This window comes from Monodelphis domestica, chromosome 3 (assembly GCF_027887165.1).
Source record: "Monodelphis domestica isolate mMonDom1 chromosome 3, mMonDom1.pri, whole genome shotgun sequence".
NCBI lineage: Eukaryota > Metazoa > Chordata > Mammalia > Didelphimorphia > Didelphidae > Monodelphis > Monodelphis domestica.
This window is the reverse complement of record NC_077229.1, coordinates 328801326-328822749: the sequence shown is the minus strand read 5'-3', so window position 1 is coordinate 328822749 and position 21424 is coordinate 328801326. Positions and strand designations below refer to the sequence as shown.

The following is a 21424-nucleotide window of genomic DNA, read 5'->3' as shown; positions in this document are numbered from 1 at the left end:
GATTATACTTCAAATCATCTTGGAGTAGGAAGATGTCTAATGGCATGAGGATATTCTGACTTTTTTGGACATCCCTCTCAGCTTGGATATTAGATTAATATTAAAATGAATAGAACTTGTGAGACACTGAGCAAGTCACTTAACACCCCAATAGCCTACCTCTTACATCTTTTCTACCTTGGAATAAATATTTAGTATTAATTTTAAGACAGAAGATGAGTTTAAAATTTTTTTAAATGAATATAATGATTTCTGATAGACATATCTAGTCTTAATATTCTTTTCTTCAATAACAGACTAAATATCCTCTAATTAAAGTAAAAGAGTTCACATTTCTTTCAAAGCTTCAAAGGAGTCATCATGAAAAATATAAACAAGCTAAAATATGCATATATATAAATAATTTCATTTATATTAAGATTTGGAGTTGTGAAGATTTGGATTTTAATCCTTTCACTGTCACCTATTGACTATATAACCCGGGTCAACTCCCTTGATTTTTCTAAGTCTTTCTTGTTATCTGCAAAATGGAGATGATAATAGCATCCATTTCACATATCAAAAAGTTATTATGTGACTCAAATGAGGTAATGGAAGTAAAACAGCTTGTCAGTCTTGTAAAATAACATGACTGTAAATGTTTCAATAACTGATTACTTCATTTCTTTACCAATATCAAATTATTTTCATTATTATTGTTTCACAGTATAACTTCCTTTGTGGTACTGGTAGACCCCTTCCTTACCACTTTTTTCATTATATTTACCCTTGAGATTCTTGGTCTTCATCTGTCTTGGTTAATTTAATTTTTATATTTATATATATATATATATTTATTTATATTATATATATATTTATACATATATATTTATTTATACATATATATATAATTTATTGTTATATTTGTAATACAAATAAATAAGTATATATTTATATGTTTAAATTAAGTTTCTTTTTCTGTCTATTCCTGTTAGGTTGGGAGGATAATAAATAGAAAGTCTGGTGATTTATATAGATTCATTTAATATACTGAAACTTTGTTCAAGTTATAATTTTAATTGACTTTTGATGACTAGAGTTCTCTAAATAAGTTATCATATCACTTGGAGTAATAAATGTGGTTCTTCTTTGTCTATATTTATGCCCTCAATTTTTTTTCTTTATGGCTATAGCTGGCATTTCTAGCACTGTGTCAAATAGTAATAGTTCTGATGGACATCCTTGCTTTACTCCTAAACTTATGGGAAAGATTTCTGGTTTAGTAACATTACAGATAATGTTGGCTCTTGGTTTAGATAGTTACCACTTATCATACTAAGGAATGCTATATTTATTCCTGTTTTCTAATTAAAGTGGCAATATAGCTTGTCATGAGCCTTTTCTGAATCTTTTGATATAATCATATAGTTTTTGTTATAGATATGGTATATTATTTAGAAAAATATTAGTACTATATTGTAGGCATATACATCAGAAAACAATCTCATGTGATTTAACATTATTCTATTTATTACTCCTTCTAGCATAGAAAGAGAAATATCCAAGCTAACAATATACCAATACCTTCATGCATTTCTTTACCTCAAGGCCAGGTGACATTTATAGGCATCTTGAACAAAGAAAATGTCAAGATTTTTTGGTTATTGTTCTAGAACAATAGTCACTATTCCTTCCTTCCTTAAATTATCCTCTTCAAGAATTGAAAAGGGTCTTCTCCCTGTGGTCAATGTGGAAAATTAATTTTGAGTGGAGATGGGTGGGGCATGATACAATTGCTTAAAGTTATAAGGAAGGCAAGGATCTTAAAAAGAAATATACTCTTAAAAATTCCAGTCCATCTTCTGAATCATTTCCTTAAGAAATGTGTTTGCCTTAAGTTTTTTGATCACCTCTCTAAGGGGATTGGAATGGAAATGGGAGTAGGTCCTGGAGAGAACTTTTATGCAAGAGACATATTATTTCTTAATATTTTGAGATGTACTAAAAAGTTTTTAAAAACGTGCTTCAAAATCATATTGATTATTTTCCTAATATTGAGCCAACATGGAATTCTGGCATAAGTCAAATCTAATAGGGCATATTATGTTTGTGATACTTTGCTGATATTCTTTGTTTTAAGGTGTGTTTTTTTTTTATTGAGTCTTAGCCAGAAGGAGATATCTAATTATATGCTATATGGGTTCTCTAATGTCCCTTGATTCTGGGCAGCTTCCCAATTTCTTCCTAGAAAATAGTATGAAGACTATTGTACTAGAGTTGTATTGGAAACTTGCCCCAAAGATCTGTTAGTATTTTGAAGAATTGGCTTGATGTAGTTAATGTAATAGCTCCAGATTTTATTGGTTCATCAAAGACTTCATGATATGGGGTGGTGATGCAACAGGAACAGACAGAGGTTGTGCATCTACTTATGGGAAGTAATTTAAAGATGAACTTCATCCAGAATAGAAATTCAAGGGAGCTGGAAAGTTTGCAAGAACCAATGCAGGGCCAGATATAAATGGCAGCCAATTCTTTGTGACTTTGGCTCCCTTCCAGTGGCTTGATGGAAGCACACTATTTTTTTTGGCCAGGTGTTCCAGGGCATGTGCTTGGTGAATTAAGTGGAAAGGCAGAAAGAAATGCCCAGAACCATCTTGTCGATGAAATGGAGATTATCAAGGCCTACCCCTCCAGAAAGAAGCAGAGCATAAGCAGATACATTCATGGTCAGTTCCATCAAGCATTTTCAATTATTCGGAAATTACTCAGCTGGCCAGTCTCCAGGTGACCTATGGATTTCAGGGCAAAATGACTTCCAAACTCTGACCTATCTGCTCTTGAGTAATCATTGAACTTAGCCATATGGTTTTAGTTAGGTCCTGCAAATTAAGCTCAGTATCTCAGAATGCGTTGGAGATAGTGCATTTTAATAATGAATTTATTTCCTTCTCTTCAGTATATAAATACTAAAAATATTTGTATCTACAGACTCTATTACACCTTACTAGAATTACTCCCCTCCTGACTTGTCTCTTTTGATTCATCTGGGATGTTTTAAAATAAAAACCAGAGATAGTTAAAAAAAAAAACAACAAAGCTACAAATGTTTTGAATCAATACTCATTGGTCTAGCTTTCTTGTTCTTTGTTTCATGTCTCCCTTTTTAGCTATCAAAACCATATTTACACTATAAAAGAAATTTGGAATGACCATTTATTTTGCTATTTTTGATTATTTATATACCAAAATTAGTTCTCCTATAAATATTTGCTAAAATTAATTCATAAATGAATTAAATTCAAGCTATCCCCCCTTTTTAGTGCTAATTTTTTACATTCAATTAATTTTTTCTGAGATTTTTATTTAAATTCTAAATTTTATTATAATCTAGGAATTTCATATTTTTTGCAAATATCCATTCATGCAATTTACATTTTCATTTTTATTGGCATGTGATTATACAAAATAGATCCAAATAATTTCCTCCATTTCTTCTTTACTTATTGAGAATTATCATTTTTTTCATTTTTAAAATTGTTAATTTGGCTTTTCTATTTCTTTTTGAAAATCAAATGTTGATCGTTTATTTTAGATTTCTTAAACAACTCCCAGTTTTATTAATTCAATCATTTTTTTCCCTTTCAACTTTGTTAATCTCTCCTCTGATTCTGAGGTCTTCTATTTTTTTGGTGTTTAATTGGATTTTAAGATTTGTTGGTTTCTAGGCTATTTTTAGTTATTGTTTAATTTCTCTCCCTCTCTTTCTTTCTCTCTCTCATATTTCCATTGCTATTCAACTCTGGGCTTTTCATCAGAAAATCTTGGAAGTCTTTTATTTCATGAAAGACTCATTATTTCCCTTGTAAAATCAGTTTTGCTGTGTAAGTTATTTTTAGTTGTAAGCCTATATCTTTTGCAAAATTATATTCCAAGTTCTTTCTTCCTTTACATTGGTACCTGCTAATCTTGGGTTGTTCTGATTGCAGCATTTTGACCCAAAGGCTCTTGGTTTGGGCTATTCTGATGTTGGAAGTTTTTGTTTGGGGATTTCATTCACCAGATGACTGGCATTTTTTTTTCCATTTTAACTTTGCCCTCTGATCCTGATAGAATTGGGCAGTCTTTTTTGATGATGCTTGAAATATGTCCTGGAACTATTTTGTATTATATTGTATTTCTTGTCATGCTAGGATTCTTAAGCTTTCTCTCCTTGATTTGTTTTCCAGGATAATTATATGTGATAACTTTTTGTCTCATGCAATCATAAATTAGTGTTTGGTCCATTCTGATTTTCAACTAATCTATTACTTGTATAAGTATCTCATACTCCTGTGTTAAGCTATTAACTCTCCCTCTGTCTTTCCACCATAGCTTTAATTTTCTAATTTTCCCTCAATCATTTTCTTTTGGGTTCCCTTTAATTTGTTATTTTAAAACCTTTTTTAAAAAGCATTGCTTTCCTTTTGTCCTAGAAATTCAGTTGATCTTGTAGTCTAGGTTTCTTTTTCTCGGTGGTTTTTCTTGCAAGTGTTTTGGAGTCATTGTCATTTTTATTATTTGTGTCTTGGCCATCTCTCTCTTCACAATAGCTCTTGATGGTATGAAGTGTTTTTTTTCACTTTCCTCCATAGTTACTTTCAGAATTAGAAATTTTTGTTAGGCCTGGTGCTGCATAATTCTGGAGGTAATATTTGGGATTTTTTGGGGGGTTCTGATTTGTTTTTTTCTGGGGTATTGCTACCTATTTCTCTGTGTATTGGGTGTAGTCTTCAACAATTTCAAGGGGCATCTCAGGAGGTAATCCAAATGCTTTCATTATGCTCAAAACTTCTAGATCTAGAATAAAGTTTGATTTCTTCATTTATGTTCTGCAAGCAGGTCCTGAACCTGGATGGGTCTGAGAAATGAAGTTGCAATCTTGACTTTTGTTGGAGCTCCATTAGACTATTGCTAACTACTGCCAGCTACTGGAAAGGACTAGCAGGTTCAGAGCGACAGCTTGGTCTAAGCTTCTTGCTAATATAATTCTGATGGAGATCTCAGGCTAGAGTGGTGATTGGAGGAATGACCATGAATAAGATTAGAACACCACAGCTTCTCCTCGCTTCTGTTCTTGCTCCTTGCATTGCACATGACCTCCAGCCTGCAACCATTCCTGCACAGTCACTCTCTTATGTGTAGTCCATATTGTGACTATAATCCAATTCTGGGTTCAAACCAAGAAATGTCAGTTGCATCTTATTCCTGCTATTCTCACTTTATTAGGCTATCCCTATTGGATCCGGGGCTGCTTCTTGCTCTAGGATACAACTATAACTATAATCTCATACCCTGACATAGAAGACTCTGCCTGGTCCCTTTCTGGGTAGACCTAGTTCCTATAGTGCCTTTAGATCTCTACTTATCTCCCTATGATTAGCAGGCCTACAGAAATTAATCCCATTTTCTCTTTGGATTTCCAAGTTATGAATTAGTCTGATAATCTGTCTATGTCTTTGTTGGAATGGTTGGGGAGAAGCGGGCTTTATTACTTCTTTCTATTCCACCATCTTTGCTAATGTCTCAGACCTATTTCTTTGTATGTTGAGCAAGGGGAAGAGAAGAGTGAGTTGAGGTAATTATACTTCTAGAGACTCCCTGTACTCATCAATGTTGTGATAGAGTAGTGCAGTGGAAAGGTCCTTGATTTTAAATCAGAAACTGAATTCTAATCATCTCACATTTCTCACCTCTGTAAACCTTAGATAAACAAGCCAGTTTATCTCCATGGCCTTAAATTCCTTCATGTGCAAAAATGATAGAATTATACTGGTTAGTCAACATCTTTCTTTCCCCTTTTAAATGAGTTTCTGAGGTTGACCTAGAATTCACTATCTTAGATATCTGAACCATGACAAATCAGAGTAGACTAAGCAAAATGAAGGTTCCACTGGTCCGCCCAACCTTAGCTTTGGGAAAAGCATAGTTTTGGAAAATAGGGAACTTAGTGTTCATCATCTCCAACCTCCTTTTTTTTTAATCAAAGAGGAACCTTGCATCCAGAGAGGTAGATCACATTCATAATCAGTGTCAGAGTTGAGATTCCAACCCAGGCACTGAATCTAAATCCATCACTTTTTTTTTGTATATCACACTGTATCCCATTTGGTCAATTCCCAGTAAATAGCCTAAGTGAACTGGGAAATTTATCAAGAAATTGCAGAATTGTCATCACATTTTTTTTATCCCCAGTAATTCCAATGTCCTAATCCAGAAAGGGGGATTGACAGGTTTCTTCTTTGTCTAGAGAAAGAAGATGAGACTAAGTACTGACTATTACCTGACTGTCTAACTTTGGACTAGCCATATACCTTGGGGTTCAGTTTCCTTTTCCATCACATTAGGGAGTTGGAGTGGTAGTTAAATCACTTCCATCTCTTCCATATTATTTTCAGTAATTTTTTGGGTCAAATGCAGCTCTTTTGAAAATGAGAATGAAGTCCTTCTGGCTTAGAGGTAGGCAGAATGTGCAGCTACTTAGACACTGCTCAGCAGTCTTCCAGGTGTGTGCTTGTGGTTAGGGGAGGGGGCACCATGAAGCCGGGAGAACGGAGGGGCAAGGAAGCACAAAGATCCTCAATCATGGGCCTTGGGGATGGGCACAAGGAAACCTGGTCATTAAGAGTCAGAGTCAGAGCTTTTGTCTTCTAATGAGTGTGTGTGTATGTGATAAAGATTAAATTGTACATGGTGTCAACACTGATGCCTGTTTGCAGCTAGAGGAGAATTAACAGAGAAAAGAACAGGTTGCCAGTGTAAAAGTAATACTAATTACAGTCACTTAAGTGAACTACTTACTATTTATGGTTAATTACCATGCACATAGTAACTATTACGGATATCATTAATATATGTCAGATTAATTCTGTTGCTTTATTTGATTATGATGCCAAAATTCTACTTATATATACTAAGTCTTTTGGTTCTCATATAGCATGTATCTCCTTGCTTACAGAAGAAGGAAATTAGAAGGACTGCTGATGCCAGCACTTTGCCAATTGTCTATGTGCCCAAAATAGTTATTTTTATATTATTATACAGAAAACCTCATTTTATCTGTCTTAGAATATCTACTTGTTGTGTGTGTTATAATGGGGGTTTGTTTTGGGGTTGTGCATTGTATTACATGGCCTATGATGTACTTTAACCACTCAGAGATTCTATATTTCTATAATTAGTATGGAGGTTTGTGTGGGGAGGAGGTATGGGAGGACAGTATTTAATGCCTGTAGAATACTTTGAAGTGTTGATTTTCAGGATATAATGCCTCTAGAATTGTTTTGAAATGGATCTTACATCATCTTTTTGCTTCTTTCTACATGTTTTCTTGTCTTTGGTGGATTTTGTAAAATTTTACACATGTTACACCACAGTTTGGAAAAATGGTCACCTTTAAGATAAATCCTCAAATACGGTTTCTTTGTAATAATGAAGAACGTGAATAAAGTAGGATTCCCAAGGACATAAAAGAAGAGGTTACTTAAAAAAAAGTTGGTCCAGCATTTCAGAATGGAAAAATGAAGTGCCTAGTTGGGAAAATAAGAGCAGACAGTCTTTCTACAGTGTTTAACCAGCCCCTCAGTCAGTCATTATGCATTTATTAAATGCTTACTATGTACTAGGCACTGTGCTAAGTTTTGGGAATATGAAACAAGGAAAAATACATCCCTGTGCTCAAGGATGTCCCATTCTAATGGACAACACATGAAAATAACTTTTTACAGAAAGATACATATAGTGTTAATGGAAGATAATCTCTGAGAGAAGACACTGGAGTAGAGGTATGGGGAGAGACCTGAAACAGCCTTTTATAGAAGACAGGATAAGAGCTGAGTCTTTTAGGAAGGGGACACAGCCCACAATAAGACATGGAATCTAGAGATGGAATATTAGATGCAAACAATAGTAGAAAAGCCTGTTTAGCTGTGTCATAATATTACAGGAATTAAAGTAAAAGAAAACTGGAAAAGTAGGAAGGGGCCAGGTTTTGAACAACTTTAAATATCTGCTTTTTCCTGCTGCCTCCAGAAAATGAAGATCACAATTTACCCATAGTGCAGACACCATAAAATGAACCAAGAGGTGAGGTAACTTCCATTCTCCTAGCCTTTAAAAAAACCCAGAATCTTCCATTAATTAGTTCTTTCATATGGCTAAAATATGATGACATGTTTATAATCATGGTTATCAAATACTGCAAAGCCCAGAAATAACAGTGACTCAGATTACATAGCCTTAAAATGTACAGTGTTTCTTTCCTTATAACAATCCCACAAGGTAGGTAACAGAAATATTATCATTCCATTTTACAGTTTAGGAAATTGAGGTTAGTAAGAATCAGATGCAATTAAAATCCAAATTTCCCAGCTTCAAGTCAGGCACCATTTTTACTACCTTATACAGAGTGGGTAGTAAATGTGATCTAGACTAAAATTAAATTAACTTAAATTTAATTTTGTGTTAACTGTATTGTGTTCTAAGTCTTGGAATACTGACAACCTACTTCAGTTCATGTGGCAAATCTTTTTACTTCTTAGCACTTTTGAACAACCAGAAGATCCAATTTGTCAAATATCCTCTATAACTAAGGACCAAGCTCTCCATCTACCTGTTTCTGAATTCTGTGACTGACAATAAAAAGATACCATCCTTTTAATTCATAACAATGTTTCCTACTAATAAACTTTTATCATAGCTCTTTGGCAGCATATTTGTGCCTGAATATCATTAAGATTTCCTTTATAGTCTGCAGAAATTATATATTAAAATAACAGAAAATAATTTAAATACTTTCAATTTGATTTAATTTTTTCTTCCTCCCACTCTTCTCCCCTCCCCAAGAAGACAGGTAATACAATATGGCTTGTACATATATTATCATATAATACATAGCTCCCTGTTTGTCATGTTGTGAAACAAGACTTATATTGCCTACACTAGAGAAAAACTCATGGAAGAAATAAAGTGAAGAATGGTATGTTTCAATCTGTATTAGTACTCTGCTTTTTCTATGGTGGTGGATATTCATTTTCGTCATTGTTTTTGCCTTTTAAAAGATCTTGGGACTAGGGAGTTTGTGATATTTTATTTAATTTGCTCTTCTCAATTCAAGTGCTGGTGGAGTTCTGACCACACCCTCTGTCATCAGCAGTATAAGATGGAGATTATCAAGAAGTTGAAAGGCTTTGACATTCTGGGAGGTATTACCCTAGTCCCAAAGTAAGGAAAATCTGGACTGAGAGTTCAAGGATCTTGGATTCAGGAGTACAAGTGCGGTGCTATTACTAGCTAGACTAGCAGGGAAGCCCTGAGAAGCTAAGGGCCTGGCATTTGAAGACCAAAAGGATATTGGATATGATGCTCTATAGGAACTATGCTAAGCTGGTTCTGTATTTATTATTATATCTTTGGTGGTGGGGTTGAAGCCAATGGTAGAAATAGATGCTCCAAACCTCCTTAAATGTATCAGAGAATCCTGGGGTAAGGGGTAAAATATAATATAAATGGCTTCAAATGTAACAGGGGTGAGGGGTACCAGGTTTGTCAATATTACTCTTGGAAGTAAAAAGGAGTCACTGGAGATGACTAAGCAGGGAATGAAATGGTCAGATTCATACTTTAGGAAATAATGGAGTGAGGAGACACTAGAGAAGGGAAGACCACCAGAAGATTATTGCAATAGTTCAGGTGTGAGGTCATGAGAGCCTATAGCAAGATTATGCAAGAGAAGAAATATTATAAAGGCAGAAAAAAGTTTGGATGTGTGGGATAAGCTTGAGCTAAGAGTTAAAGATGACAGTGAGGTGGTGAGCCTAGGTGACTGGGAGAATGGTGGTACTTTTGACAAAATTAAGAAAAAGGAGAGTTTTGGGGGAAAGATAATGCATTTTATTTCAGACATTTTGAGTTTCAGATGCTAACAGATATCCAATTGAGAGTTTCTGAAAGACAGTTGGGGATGTAAGATAAGATCTCAGGAGAGATATTAGAGCTGGATATATAGATTTAGGAATCATCAGTAACGAGATGATAATTGATCACCTGGGAGTTAAGATCATCAAGTAAGATAGCACAGAGGGAGAAAAGAAGAGAGCCCTTGGGGACATAGAACACTATTAAGCTTGACATGAATGAAACTTCAAGAAAGAAGACAGGGGAGTTGTCAGATAGGTAAGATGAGAACTGGGAGAGAGGTAGAAACCTAGAGAGGAGAGAATGACCACAGTGAGAGTGAAAGGCTACAGAGAGATTATCAGGAGGAAGACTGTGCATTTAAGGGATCTTTTATAACTTTGGGGAGAGCAGTTTCAGCAGTATAATGATGGTGGAAAGTCTATTGCAGAGAGTTTTGAAGCAGGAAAGAAGAGAGAAAGTGGGTCTTATTTTCAAGAAGTTTTTTAAAGGAGTGGAGAGATATCAGGTGATAATTGATAGAATGGTTGAATCAAGTAGAACATAGGGGAGACATGAACATGTTTTTGAACTGTTAGGAAGGAGTCAGTACAGAGGGAGGGACTAAAGATTAGAGAGTGTGAATAGTAGTTGGGGAAACTTAATGGAGTAAATAGGTTGAGATGAGATTGAAGGTGCAAGTAGAGAGGGATTATCTTGCCTTGGGAAGAAAGGCCACCTCTTCATGTAAGAGAGAAGTGAAGGTGTTGGTAGGAGAGTGTGAATTATGTTGGATGATGAAGAGGAGAGGAGAGGAATATCTCAGTAAATGACTTTAATATTTTTGTCTGAATAGGAGATGAGGTCCTTATTTGAGAAGATAGAGAGGATACCTTCAAAGCTTCAAGAGAGATGAAATGATTTGCAGAAGATGCTTATATTGAGGGGGATAGTTTAATTAGGGGGCTACAAAGAATTGACCATTGCATTGGGTGCTGGTATTTGAGTCAAATATTTGAATTCTAATCCTTCCTCAGAAACTTACTAGCTATGTGAACCTAGGCAAGTCACTTAATCTATCTCACTCTTCATTTCTGCTTTTTAAAAATGGGGATAATATTAGTACCTTTATTTTAGGGTTGTTGTGAGATTCAAATTAGATAATATATGTTAAGTACTTTCCAAACTATATAAAGGGCTATGTAAATATTATAACAAGCAAGCGTGCTTCATATAACATATCATTAGCAACATTGCTATGATGTTATATGAAGCTTGTCCCAAAATACCATTCTGTGGTATGAAATAGGGAAAGTGAATGGAGAAGGATTCTCAAAGAAATGGCAAGAAAAGGGGGCTACTCAAAACCTTATCTATTCTAACATCTCTACAAGGGAAACAGAAATATCTGGTTGGAAATTTAAGAGTAGCCATTGGATTGACTATTTAGGATTCAGGGTATTTTGAGGTCTTTGGGGGTGCTTGTGTAAATATTTTTTCTTGTATATATATTCCAAGGATTTTATTAAAACACTTTTTTACTTTATGTGAACATCATCACTGATACAGTATAGTTGCAGGTGTGTGTGTGTGTGTGTGTGTGTGTGTGTGTGTGTGTGAAGAGAGACAGAGACATTTAAAAATTACTGAAATGCATTTTTTAAAAACAAGGGGGAAAATATTGAGCTATCTATGTTAAGTATTTCCATGCAAAGAAAGAGAAATCTCCCTCTCATGATCTCTTTTGATTCTCTACTCTGCAAAGGGAAGATTAATATATATGTGGTGATGACGGTAGCATTAGTGGAAGGAAAGGCATATTGGAGAGGTTGAAGGAAAGTAGGAGTCCCCAAATGATTCCTCTTTAAAGCAGCTGCTTCATCCCATTGCAGCTTTGAAATGAGTGCCTGCCCACACTGATGCTATTTATGATTCAGACACCATGGACCAGGGTGGACTAGAGAAGGAACAGTGATTCTCCACACATGAATGACAATAGATGAAGATGGAGAAGGGGAAGCTTTGGCAACTCAGGCATAGACTACATATACCCTTGGGCAATAGCCTGGTATGACCTGGCATTAGCCTAGTATGCTAGATAATAAGGGCAATTCTATTCTCCCTGCTTCTTCAGTGGGTTTCATAGTTAGCCGATTACAGAATGCAGTCCAGTGAAATTTGGATCCCTCTTCAGTGGCTAACATTTCCTATTATTATTGCTGTCCAAACATACTAGTATTTTCTTTCTGCTTTTTAATTAGATCTTAGTTACCATGCTAATAAGTTGTTATGTGAAATAAAAGTAAAAAAGATATAGAATTTATTGCAACATTTTGCATTTTTTTCCTAAAGACTGTTTGGAAAGTTTTCTAGGAAAATTTAGATTTCATTCTTACCTAAAGTGTTCCTCTTTAACTGGCACAATGACTATCGTCCTGGACTTGGGAGTCAGGAAGGTATGAGTACAAATTCTAACTGGAGTTTTTAGGGCAGTGGGAAGGAATAGGCAACATTTAAACTTGACTCTCATCTGAATTCATTCATGGAAAGAAGAATAAACACACACAATTAAATACAGAAATTCATCTTACTCAATAGAGAAATAGGAAGGAAAGGTATTAAGAGAAAGAGGGCAAATAAAGAAAGGATGGATTTAGGAATGCAGTGGTCAGAAGGAAAATGGATTGTTGGGGGGCAGGATAAAAAAGAGAAAGGTAAGTAGGAGAGAATAGGACATGGTTACATATACAATTGGTAATTATAACTGTGAATGTTAATGGGATGAATTTACCAATAAAATGTAAGAAGATGGCAGAATGAATTAGAACCCATAATCCAAAAGTATGCTACTTACAAGAAACACATTAAAAATGAAAGATAATGGAAGAAAAAGAGCAGATTATATTATTCTTCAGCTGAAATAAATAAAGCAAGGGTGATAATCATGATCTTAGACAAAACAAAAGCAAAAATAAACTAAATTAAAAGAGATAAACAGAGAAACTACATTTTGCTAAAAGGAATCATGGACAAGGAATTAATATCAATATTGAATAATCATGCATCAAAATTCTAAAAGGAAAAATTAATAAATTAAGAGAAGCAATATACTGTAAAACCCTGTAAGTAAAGGAAGCTCAATTTGCCTATCTCAGAGCTGGATAAATCTAATCATAAAATAAACAAGAACAAGGTTAAAGAGGAATATAATTTTAGAAAGTTAGAGATGATAGACTTAGAGAATACTTAATGGGAATAGGAGAATACAGCTGTGTATAGCACATCACAAAATATAACCATGTAATAAATGCAATAAAATTAAATTCAGTAAAAGAAAAATAACCTAATGCTAAAAGAAAAGTAGTTCAAGAACAAATCATAGAAGCAATAACTAATTTTATTAAAGAAATTACAAGAATGAGACAACACACTAGAATATATAGAATGCAGTCAAAAAGTACTTTGGACCAAATCTATATCTTCAAATGTTTCCATCAATAACAGAGAGAAAGGGCAAATGAACAAATTGGTGATACACCACTACTAACCAACATTACCAAACCAACAGCAACAGCAGGAGCAATAGGAGAACCAAAAAATTAAAAACTACTAATTAAACATTAAAATAAAAACCCTGAAGATCAAAGGAGAGATAAATAAAAATTTAAAAACACATTGAATTAATATATAAAACTAGGAAATGTTTTTAAGTAAATAAAATACCAATAAAATAGATAAACCATTTATAATTTTATTTAATCAAAGAAAGAAGAAAACCAAATTACCAGTATCAAAAATAAAAAAAAAGATGAATTGGCAACAAGTAAAGAAGAAATAAAGCAATTATTGGGATTTGTTATGCCCAAATATATGCCAACAAAATTGCTAGAGATAGATAGTATATATAGATATAGAGTAGATAGATAGATAGATAGATAGATAGATAGATAGATAGATAGATAGATAGTAGCTGGATATTTGCAAAAAATATATAAATTGTTCAGATTAGTAGAAAAGGAAATTGAATATTTAGCCAACTATCTTAGAAAAAGAAATTGAACAATCCATAAATGACCTTCTTAGTGAAGAACAAAACAGAATAATGCATAATCAGATTGATTAACAGACGAGTTCTACCAAACATTTAAAGGACACTTATTTGTAATGCTAAGTAAAATTTTTGATAAAATAAAGGCATCCTACTAAATTTCTTCTATGATGTAGATGTCGTCTTGATATCTAAACTAGAAAGAATCAAAACAGAGGACAAAACGTTCATCCAATTTCCCTAAGAAATATTGGCGCAAAAAATTTACTAGCAAAAATATATATTATAACAATGTATCACAAAGATCATACCATATGACCAGACTGGATTCATACCAGAACTGCAATATTGACTCAATATTATGAAAACTATAAGCATATTTTGACTTATTGGTAGGACAAACTATAATATAAAATATAATATGACTGCCCTACCCAGTCAGTTCCAACTGCCAGTCAGTGACAATTGGTGATGGATTCTTTGACCTCTGGGGTGCCACAGTAATATATATAAGTGGAGGAGAGAGAATGAAGTCTTCCCCTACTGAGTCAGAACCAGAGTGAGATAGAGGTGGAATGGAGTCAAGTAGAAAGAGACTGACTCTTCTCCCTGGCAAACTCCACTCTGGCTGCTTTCAAGATCACAAACTTCTGTTCCCTCAGAGACTTGGTTGAAACAAGTATGATACAAACAGCTTCTCCCTCTCTGAGGAGAGAAATGTCACTTCCCTCCCTTCAATCTTCAGTTGCCTTCCTCTCTTAAATACTATGAAGCCAGTCACTTGCTCTTATGAACAGCTGTTTATTTTAAGGGGACAAATGAAGGGTAGGGCAATTGAATTGAGGAATAAGGTATTGGGAAAGAGGGAGTGGGAGGTCCCTAGAAGTAACTGAAGCTTTTCTCCCCAAAGTCTGGCAAGATCAGGCTTTGCTTTCCTGACCCCTTTGGGGTCAGTCAGTTGTGAAGATGTTCTAACTTTCTAGCTGCCTTGGCTATTATATAACAAGTGCAAGGACTTTCAGGGGATTCAGAGGAATTCTTTTTTTTTTAACATTATTTTATTTGGTCATTTTCATACATTATTCATTGGAAACAGAGATCATTTTCTTTTCCTCTATCCCCCTCCCCCTCCCCTAGCTGACACGTGATTCCACTGGGTATCACATGTGTCCTTGCTCCGAAACCTTGTTGGTATTTGCATTAGGGCGCTCATTTAGCATCTCTCCTCAATCATGTCCCCTCAACCTCTGTAGTCAAGCAGTTGCCTTTTCTCGGTGTTTTTACTCTCACAGTTTGTCCTCTGCTTGAGGATAGTGTTTTTTCTCATAGATCCCTGCAGATTGTTCAGGGACACTGCATTGACACCAATGGAGAAGTCCATTACAATCGATTGTACCAGCGTATCAGTCTCTGTGTACAATGTTCTCCTGGTTCTGCTCCTTTCACTCTGTATCTCTTCCTGGAGGTTGTTCCAGTTTCCATGGAATTCCTCTACTTTATTATTCCTTTTAGCACAATAGTATTCCATCACCAACATATACCACAATTTGTTCAGCCATTCCCCAATTGATGGGCACCCCCTCATTTTCCAATTTTTGGCCACCACAAAGAGCGCAGCTATGAATATTCTTGTACAAGTCTTTTCCCTTATTATCTCAGAGGAATTCTTATAGTGAACACCTTCCTGTTGAAGTCCTATTCACTCAGTTTGTCTTCTCTGGAAACTGGGTTAGGAGTCAGAGGAGGAGGGTGCTGGTCCAGAGATCCGCTCAGGTCCTCCTTTCTGTTGGGCTTCCCAGAAAGAAGTCTATTCCCAACTGTCCAGATCCTCTAACTTCCTCTCTCCTCCCCTCAGAATTCTCTTTCCTTCCTGCCCTTCCCTCATTCCAGTCGGTCCTTTAGTCTGCAAAATCTACTTCTCTCTTCTTTCTGGCAGGTTAAGTCCAAGTTCCTCTCTTACATAGAAAAAACCTTTGACAAAATATTCCTATTATTCCATTATTCCAAAATATTCCACTCCTATTAAAAACACTAGACAGTACTGGAATAAATGGAACTTTCCTTAAAATGATAAATAGTACTTATCTAAAATGAAGAGCAAAGATTAGTTGTAATGAGCAATATTTAAAAACTTGTCCAATAACATCTAGGTAAAGCAAAGATGTCCATTATCATCATTAGTATTCAATATTGTACCAGAGATGATACCTATAATGATGACAAGAAGAAAAAATTGAAGGAATAAACATAGGTAATGAGGAATCAAAACTATCACTTTTTGCCAATGATATGATGGTTTACCTAGAGAACACTAAAGAGCCAACTAATTGAAAAAATAACTTCATATGGCTAGATAATTTTGAATACATAAAACGAGTGGTTTTACACAAACAAAATGCACTTAAATTTAGAAGCAGGAAACTGGAAAAAATTTTAGAGTAAGTTTTTTCATATAAAGATCTAAAATATCTAGGAAATTGAGTAAAATTTGCAAAAATAAGAGCCATTTTCCAAATGATCAGTGGTCAAATGATACAAATGAAGTTTTTGGAGAATGGGAAATGAAACTTAACAGAAGTTAAATGATTCGTCAGTAGTCATACAACTGGTGAATTATTTCTGGAATGATTTGAATTTATATCTTCCTAACCCCAGGCCTGCCACTCTATGCAATGTACCACCTGTCCTATTACACACACACACACACACACACACACACACAGACACACACACACATGCATACACACACACATATTTATAGTAATTCTTTTTGTGGTGGCAAAGAATTGGAAACTTAGAGGATCACCATCAACTGGGCAATGGCTGAATAGTTTGTATTATATAAATGTGCTGAAATACTATTATGCCTGTAAGAAATGGTGAAGGGGTTGGTTTCAAAAATCCTGGGAAGAAATGTGTGATCTGATGCAAAGTGAAGTGAGCAGAATCAGAACAATTTATAGCAATATTACAAAAATAATCAAATTTGAAAGTTTTAATAACTTTGATCAAGAAAATGAAGTCATAATTCAAAAAGGATTCATGCTGAAATAGGCTATTTACCTCCAGATCGAGAACTGATGAACTTAAAGTAAATGAAGATTGAAGCATAGTCTTTCTCTTTCTTGCTTATAAGTTTTTGAATATAACTAATGTAGAAATTTGTTTTGCTTTACTACACATATTTGTAATGGGTTTTGTTTTTCTTGCCTTCTCAATGGACATGAGAAGAGTTGGGGTAGGAAGAGAATTTGGTACTAAATTAAAAAAGAATATAAAAATCTCTGTTCTTTAAAAAAGTAAATCAATTTAAACAAAATTAAAAAATAAAGTGCCCCTCATGTAGTTATCTATATTTATGTGATAGTCAAATAGACTGTACATTCTGTGTGAGAGCAGGAACACTACCTCATTGCCCAGTACAGTGCTTTATGTAGAATAGATGCTAAATGTTTGTTGAATTTTAATTTGAAAAGTCCAAACGTGATATCCACTAGAAAAACCTTATAAATTTTGTGTTTAGAATGAGAAATGTAAATTTTGGTATTCCATTTTCAGGGGAAATTTTTCTGCTTGACTATATTTGTTACAAGGATTTCCCCTCCCTTCAATAGCATGGGGAGAGGAATTAGGTTTGCTTTTTTAAATATAGAGGTGTGTGTGTGTGTGTGTGTGTGTGTGTGTGTGTGTGTGTGTGTGTGTGTGTGTGTGTGAATACATCTCAATTGTTCACTAGGTGAACAAGGCTTGAGTATCTCCTTGACCAATGAAATTTCAATTAGATTTTAGAATGTCTATTCTGATTGGGTAAGTCTCTTGGTCACATCCAGAGAAGCTCATATGAACATAAAAGGAGAAGCTTTTTCAGGACTAAAGAGAGATTTTTGTGATCTGGAAGTGGGAAAAAAAAGGAGTGGAGTCACCAAGAACTGAGCCAGACAGAATTGGCAGTACATGAGCAAACAGTGAAAGAAGAAAGAGAAAGTAGAACTGAAATAAGGATTCACAAGGAGAGAGTAAGGAGGGCCATTAGCCCTCCAGGCATCTAAAAGCAGAAATCTTGGACTGATGCCAACAGTTGTACCCACCTCCTCAAAGACTGAGGAAAGTTACAAGAAAAGGCCTGTTTTGTTCCTCCCCAACCCCCAAATTCTTCTTCTGGTGCTTGTCTATTAACAGGCCCTGTAATACACTCTGATGTTTCTTGTTCCAAATATTTCTGTTAATTTGAATTTTGCCTCAACCACAAAGAGGCCAGGGATTAGAGAGAGATAATACAAATGTAAATTAAAGCAAAGAGGCAAGCCCCAGTTTAAATGTAAGAACTTTTCCAATTGGGATTTTTTATCAATTGTTATGCTATTCCTAAATTTTCATCTTATATAAATAAACTACATAAAGCAGCAAAAGAGAGAACCACGTGGGGGGGGGGGTTATACTGCTTCTATATTTAAAGGGCACTAATTTTTGTAATATATTATACTGTGTACACAGCTTTCAGCATAGTGATGGACATATAGCAAATGCTTAATAAACGTTCTATCATCTCCCTTTCGTATCTATCTCTTAATCTATCTCTTTGTTGTCAATGTTGTTATTAAAGTCTAGAATTTAGAAAAATAGAATATTATTTAGTTCAAGGATGTGTCATGGAGGATCATCTTTGGTAAACTTTCATAATTTTCATGGCTTTATAAATAGGTCAAAATAAGTGAGCTGTTTAATTAGATAGACACCCCAAAAGCTTGCCAGTCCCAAATAACCTCCCCCAAAGCTTTCCTTAGGAGCTGAAGTTCATACCATCAGAATCATTTCTTTAGGTTGAGGAATTATTTCTTGGAAGTCCCTGTCAATATAAAAATGTGTTATCTTGAAATGAGCAACATTTCAAACCATTATCACTTCAATATCAAATTAGAGCATCTTGTTCATGCGCCTCATTTTACAAATAAATAGAGAAATGAGGTGACTTGCTAACGTCACAGAAGAATTAAATGGGAGAAATGAGATTTGAACTCAGTTCCTCTGTCTATCTCCTCAGAAATATTTATAACAACTAAAAATCATTTATATTGAACAAAAGATATTTTTAAACTGACCACATGTGGTGCATAAATGAGTTATGGGATAAATTATGATAATTTTTAATAACAAAATGATGTATATTTACATTTATTTGTTAGATTATCTCAACAGCTAAAAATCCATAATGTAGAATTTAGGAAACTACAGACCATAGCTCGCCTGGATATATTTTTAAATACAGCAAGGCAACAAATAGGTGACATAGAGCCAAGCAGTAATAAAAATAAAATACTGAGACTCTGTTCTTTTAGAATGTATCGCACATGTTCAGAGATAAATCTCTCCATATACTTTTAAACAGTTGAATTCTTTCAGGCCATATCAAAAGGGAACGGGATTAGACATCCAATTTAAAATACTGATTCAAAAACATGGTATTCTTTATTTTAAAATAGCTGTCATTTTAATTGTATATGCTTACTTCTGGGCTCAAGAGTAAAAAGGCAAATTTAATGTAACCAAGGTGATATTAAATAGCTAATCAGATACCTTGTCTTTTTTCTTGCTTTTACTTTAAGCCCTATAAACTGAGCGTCTGACTATAAATAAAACTATTGATGTTAAAAGGTCACAGCTGTGACCTTTCACATGTTTCTCCTGCACTGTATCTATATACACTGTATACTTTACCCTGAGAAGAGATTCTTTATTTAAGAGAGCTTAAACTGTTCAAATTTGTAATGTACTGGGGATTTCAGAATATCTAGGTGACTTAGTGGATAAAGAACTGACCTTTCATCTCTGAACCCAGATGAAGTCCAACAACCTCAGTTAAGTGAAAAAGTTTCATGTCAGCTGCCTATATGATAAACTGGTACTATCTGGCATCATTCAGCACAATTTAGCATTGCACACTGGCCTTTAGAAAAGTCTTATTGAGTCTAAAAATTGAATGGTTTCTCTTTCTGGGAGAATAAGAAATGAGAAGAAAGGACAAGTTCATATGACTGTTAGTTGCTAATTGTTGTTGTTCAGTCGTTTTTCAGTCATGTATGACTTTTCATGAGCCCATTTGGGATTTTCTTGGCTGAGATACTGGAATGTTTTGCCATTTCCTTCTCCAGCTCACTTTATAGATGAAGAACTAAGGCATACAGGGTTAAACAACTTGCCCAGGGTCACACAGCTATTGTGTCTGAATTAAATTTGAACTCAGGTCCTCCTGACTCCGGTACACCATGTAGCTGCTAATGCTACAGATTATTACAGTAATCAGAAAGTCTATGTGTAGTCACTTGTGAAAAAAGTTTTCCCACATAGGTGAAACTTTTAAGATACATTTCTGGCACCAATGTTTTTTTTTTTTTTAATAAAGTCTGTTCTTTCATGTTTCTTCATTCAATATTAATTTAAAACTCCTTAAGGAATAGAAATCTGTTCCTTATTTTGATTTTGAGTCTTCAGCACCTAATACAATCTTTTGTTCATGGAAATTATAATCATATATATATATACATATATATATATAACATGATAGAAGAAAAATCATACAATTATAGCTTAGGTTCATACATTTTGAGCTAGAAGGGAATTTAGGGTTTGTCTGGCCAAACCCCACTTCATTTTCCAGATGAAGGAATCAAAGCCAAAAGGCTGATTCAACTCACCTGTGGTCAGGGGAAAAGTAAAACATTCAGGTTAGGATTTGAATCCAAGCCTTCTAACTCCAAATCCAAAGATCTTTCTACTGTGTTATTTGTTAAGTGAATCAAAAAAATTTTTTTAAAACAGAAGACAAAGATAATTAGATACATGCAGTAGTGGTGACTACAGCAATAACATGCTGCATGTAGACTTACTGAAATTTAAAACAAATTCAACGTGACATCAGACAACTTGTAATTATTCTAATTGTTAGAAGAGGGGAATGGTACAGATCATCCAAAATAGTGGATAATGTGAAAATCATTATGTTTGGCCTTGGGATGGGCAATATGATTTTTCTGACAGCAGATTTATCTTCCTAATTAGGTTTTGCTTAGGCTACAATTAAAATTCGTTAGCATTCCCTGAGCATGCCCCAACTGACAGTAGGGAGGGAGAGTGCTCAGATGTGTGCTACACAATCCAGAAAGGCATCCTGGGATTTAATGTGTTCCATGAAATGATCCACAAAAGACCCATTTACACTAGGAAAAAAAGAGTTTGAGGAATTTGTTTCTAAGTTTTTCACACACACACACACACACACACACTTACACACACACACACAAACACACAAACACACTTACACACAATCCCAAGACAATGAGAGGAGCATATTCATATCAAGTATGTGGTCATATGTACTAACCCTAAAAAGATGAGCATCTATATGATGGGAAACAAACATTTTAAGACAGGGTGAGTCAGTGATTGTTAACTTAATGGTAGTAATAG

General features: G+C 34.6%; 1 pseudogene; it reads left to right on the top strand.

Annotated features, from left to right (window-relative positions):
* The first annotated feature begins 2175 nt into the window (after positions 1-2175).
* LOC100618134 (peptidyl-prolyl cis-trans isomerase-like 1) lies at positions 2176-2770 on the top strand (annotated as a pseudogene).
* Positions 2771-21424: the final 18654 nt, after the last annotated feature.